The sequence below is a fragment of the Garra rufa genome, chromosome 15 (genome assembly GCF_049309525.1).
Source record: "Garra rufa chromosome 15, GarRuf1.0, whole genome shotgun sequence".
Classification (NCBI taxonomy): domain Eukaryota; kingdom Metazoa; phylum Chordata; class Actinopteri; order Cypriniformes; family Cyprinidae; genus Garra; species Garra rufa.
In genome coordinates this window covers 6,784,260-6,789,525 of record NC_133375.1, presented here as the reverse complement: position 1 = coordinate 6,789,525, position 5,266 = coordinate 6,784,260, and positions in this window count along the sequence as shown.

The window sequence follows — 5,266 nt, the reverse complement described above, 5'->3', positions numbered from 1 at the left end:
CATGTCTATTTACCACACTTTTGCGAGGACTTCACTGAGCTTTACAACAAAGTTAACTCTTCCATGTCGGTTGAGCCGTCATTATCTGACCTTATTTCTTTGAATGAATATTTTAAATTCCACCGCACCTTTTAAGCTTTTTAAAGTAAAAATCCAAATCTTGGCTTGGTTATGATATTCGCTCCAATCCCGTAGAAAAGCAGAAAGAAAATGTAGAAAAGACAAACTGCAAATCTCTTTTGAGATCTGGAAGAAATTGTTTGTCCTTCATAGATTTAGATCTATTAAAAAAGACAAGGCCTCCTATTTTTCAAATCTTATTGAAAAGCATCACTGTACTCCTAAAATAATTTTTTCTGTTATAAACTCTGCTCTAAATCCTCCCCCAGTTTCTTTTCGAAATCCTTCTTTTGCACTTTGTGAGGATTTCTTGAGATACTACTGTGACAAAGTTACAAATTTGAGGGCCCAGATAAAGGTTATTGATTAAGAAGATTTGCTTTGATATAATACACTCTTAAATTGGACCAAAATATTGGAAGCTTTATCTCGTCCTCAGGCAACTTAACTTGCAGAGTTCCTCAGAGTTCAATCTTAGCTCCTGCTCTCTTCTTTCACCGTCTTCTTCCCCTGGGCATTATTTTTAAGAAACACAGGGTTTCTTTGCACTGTTATGCTGTTGATATGCAAATTTACTTGTCTTTGACTAAGAATACAAAGTTTGCATTGATGCTCTATCTGCATGTCTTGATGATCTCAACTCATCGCTCTCTAAAAATGTTATTTTCTTGAACACAGATAAAACCGAAGTCAATGTTTGCAGTCCGTCTGAACATAGGGCAAGTAATCAACAGTCTCAAGACTCTAAATTCGTTAATTTCTCCCCAAGTTTGGAATCTGGGTGTGGAGATCTTGATGACACCCTGAAATTTGATAAACAAATTAGTGCTGTCTTAGGCTCTAGCTTCTTCCATCTTCGTTCTCTACTGAAATCAAGCCCTTTCTCTCTGAATGTTCTCTATAGGTTGCTTTCCATGCCTTTATTACGTCTTAACTGGATTATTGCAACTCCCTGTATTTTGGTATATTATTTGGTATATATTAGTCTTAAATCTCTCAAGTCGTCCAAAATGCACCAGCTAGATTTCTGAAGAGGTGTAAAAGTTTGATCACATTACCCCCCTTCTGAGGTCATTGCATTGGCTGCCAATTCACTATCGAATTGAGTTTCTCTTCAAAATCTTGCTACTTGTCTACAAATTACTTAATGTAGCTCCTTCTTATTTGTCTGATTTACTTCACCCCTACACTCCAACGAGGGGGCTAAGATCAAAAGGGAGATGTCTCCTCTGGATCCCAAAAACCCACTTAAAAACCAGGGGATCTATAGCTTTTGGCTGATCCCAACTTCTGGAACAACTTACCAGTTCACATTAGAACGGCTTCCACTTTATCTGAGTTCAAGTCCTATCTTAAAACCCATCCCTTCTCCTTGGCTTTTAATATGTAGTTATGTGTAGCTCTAGTATGGCATTATGGTTTTATTTTTAGGGGTTCAAGCACATAGCGCTAAAACCCTATTGTAATTGTTGGAATGGTCACAGACCAAATCAAATTGAAATTTTATTTGTCACATACACAGTCATGCACAGTATGATATGAAGTGAAATGCTTATACGACTGCTGATAACCTATAATATATAATTTAGAGAAGGAATTCCAGTACAGAAGACAAATTTTGACAAATTAGAATATAGAGAAATATGGATTTACTTTATGTACAGATAGTAAAATAAAAATAATACAAGAATAACAACAATAAAATAGTAGAAAAGTAGCAATAGATATAATAAATATACAAAAAGGAATGTGCAGTTATGGGCAAGATAACGTGCTGATGTAAGACACGTGCAAGATCACGGTCACAGTTGAAGTACACAGTTCTGTAATGTGCAGAATGTGTATAATGTGCATGTCACAGTTCAAAGTTTGCAGTTCTGCTGTGTGCAAAATGTGCAAGTGTGCCATATGGGCACATGGTGGGTAGTAAAATAGTTTGTGAGAAGCCGATCAAAGTGTGAATTCCTTTGTGGTGTTGTGATTGAGAGTCCGTATAGCCTGCGGTAAGAAGCTCCTCAGTCTCTCGGTGTTCGCCTTCAGGGAGCGGAAGCGCTTTCCTGATCACAACAGAGAGAACAGTCCATTGTTGGGATGGCTGAGGTCTTTCACAATCTTCCTGGCTTTGGTCCAGCACCGCTTGTTGTAGATCGAGTGCAGGAAGGGAGCTTGGTGCGGATGATGCACTTGGCTGATCGCACCACCCTCTGTAGAGCTCGTCTGTCCTGCATGGTGCTGTTCCCGAACCATGTTGTGATGTTTCCCGTCAGGATGCTCTCTATGGTGCAGGAGTAGAAGTTCCTAAGCACCTTAGAGGGCAGTCTGAAGTCTCTCAATCGTCTGAGATGGTAGAAGCGCTGCCGGGCCCTTTTCACCACGATGCTGATGTGATAGGACCATGACAGGTCTCGCGTAATGTGAACACCGAGGTATCTGAAGCTGTCCACTCTCCCACTGGGCTCTCGTTGATGACAGGGGTCTGGTAGTTCCTCTCCTGCTTAGTACTAAAGTCCACTATCAGCTCCTTTGTCTTGCTGACGTTCAGGAGGAGGTTGTTCCTATGGCACCAGCTTTCCAGATTCCTAATCTCCTCCATGTAGGCCGTCTCGTCATTGTTAGAGATCAGGCCCACCACAACGGTGTCGTCAGCAAACTTGATGATGGTGGTGGAGTTGGTAGTGGCTACGCAGTCGTAGGTGTACAGTGAGTACAGCAGGGGGCTCAGAACACAACCCTGAGGGGCTCCAGTTTTGAGGGTGAGGGACGCTGAGACATGCCCATCCTTACTGCCTGTGGTCTGCCAGTTAGGAAGTTGGAGATCCACTGACACATGGATGAGTCCTAGGTGTTCCAGCTTCATGGTGAGTGTGGATGGAATTATAGTGTTAAGTGCAGAGCTGTAATCGACAAAGAGCATTTTAACATAATTCCCCTTTCTGGTGTCCAGGTGAGTGAGTGATGTATGGAGGATGTGAGAGATGGCATCATCCGTAGAGCGGTTTGGGCAATATGCAAACTGCAGTGGATCCAGTGTGTCAGGTAGTGAAGAAATGATGAAGTCTCTAACCAGCCGTTCAAAGCACTTCATCACTACTGAGGTCAGGGCTACAGGGCGATGATCATTGAGGGAAGCAGGATGGGGTTTCTTTGTGACAGGAACAATGGTGGACTCTTTAAAGCCATGTAGGTATTACTGACTGAGATAAGGAGAGGTTGAATATTTCAGTGAACACAGGTGCTAGCTGGTCTGCACAGGCTCTGAGTACTCGACCTGAGATGCCGTCTGGTCTTGCTGCTTTCCTGGTGTTCACTCTCCTGAAGGCTCTCCTTACATCATGCCCGGAGATGATGAATGCGTTTCTGGTGTTGGCATTGTCTTCCTGTCTCCAGCCGTTAGTGCCGCTAGCATTGTTAGCATTGCTAGCGCTATTTGCATTGCTGGCTACAGCTTCGAAACAAGCGTAAAAGATGTTAAGCTCATCTGCCAGAGACACGTCCACATTCGTCATACCGGATGTTGGTTCTTTATAGTCGGTTATTGTCCTTAGTCCCTGCCACAGGCTCCTAGAGTCATTTTGTTGGAGCTGTGACTCTAGTTTCCTCCCGTAGCGCTGCTTTTGCATCCTTTACCCCTTTCCGAACGTTGTATGACACAGCTTTGTATGAGTTCATGTCACCCGACGTAAGTCCCGCGTTATAGGCCAAAACTTTTGAAAGGGGCAGGGCCACTTTTAGTAAAATGCCTATAACTCCTGAACGGAATGAGATGTCTCGGCCAACTCAGTCTGAGGTCAAAGGAAAAAAAAAGTCACATAAAAAAACATAAATGGCTATAACTGCGCAATCATTTGTCTTATCAACCTGAAAATCTGTGTGCATGGTCTTGGTCCAAAGTGCCACATGTGACCTGCGTATCTCAAAAAACATGGCTGCCATTGGGCGACAAAGTTTGAGCACCTGTTAGACAAGGTTAACAGAGGACGATCAGAAAGAAACTTGGTGGGCCTGTTCGACTCACGGCCCCAAAGGTCTGAGAGAAATTTGAAAGATATGGGACAATGGAGGGTGTAAACCAGAGGTCTCAAACTCAATTCCTGGAGGGCCGCAGCTCTGCAGAGTTTAGCTCCAACCAGCTCAGCTCACACCTGCTTGGAGTTTCTAGTAATCCTGAAGATCTTGATTAGCTGGATCAGGTGTGTTTGATTAGGGTTGGAGTGAAAATGTGCAGAGCTGTGGCCCTCCAGGAATTGAGTTTGAGACCAGTGGTGTAAACAATTGTACCTTGCGCATTTTTCTGCACAATATGCATGATATTCCTATCGTACGGTTGAACTCCTTATTCTGGACAACTTTGCCTCTAGAACCACTGCTGTCAATCAAATCATTTGTTAAATGATTAAGATGATGTTAAAAACCTTCTTTTGGGAACTAGTCCTAGGTTTTTTGCTCAATCTGGAAAAAAATGGCAGTACAATTCTCTGGACTCTCTAGGCCAATAATTATCAAAAAAATGTTGAAAATTACCCTTTGGGAAGCTATAACGGGATCGTTTAGAAAAGGGGCCTGTTCTAATTTACCGAAAATCCTATAAAGCCTAAAGGAAAACTCAAAACTTCACAAAACCTGCTGAGCACATGCGACAGCTGATTCTAAACAAGCATGCAACCTGGTTTTGCCAAAATTTGCTTTTTTAAAATAATTGATTTAGATGGTTACAGTCTTGCTACATAATGTCCTTTTTCATATGTGCTTAAATGGTAATCACTGCTTGCAGTTAGGTTTGTTTATTGTTTTTTCTCACTTTGTTGTAGTTTGCTTTGCAGCACTTTGGTCTGCCTTGTGTGCTTAAATGTGCTCTAGAAATAAACTGAACCTGAACTTGATTTAGTTTTAATTGTTAATTTTGTTGCTTATTCTGCAATATACCATACAGCATGCCAGGTTTTAAAATGATTTAGTAAGATTTTTTAATGTTTTTGAAGAAATTTTTGCCAGGACTGCATTTATTTTAAACATACAGTAAATACTCAGTATACTCTGGTTTTAGCTGTGATATTTTGCCTAAAATGTATCAAATTAAAGACAAACTGCTTATTACTATTATTCATATATTTTATATATTTCAAATATTTCATCTGTCTAACTGTTT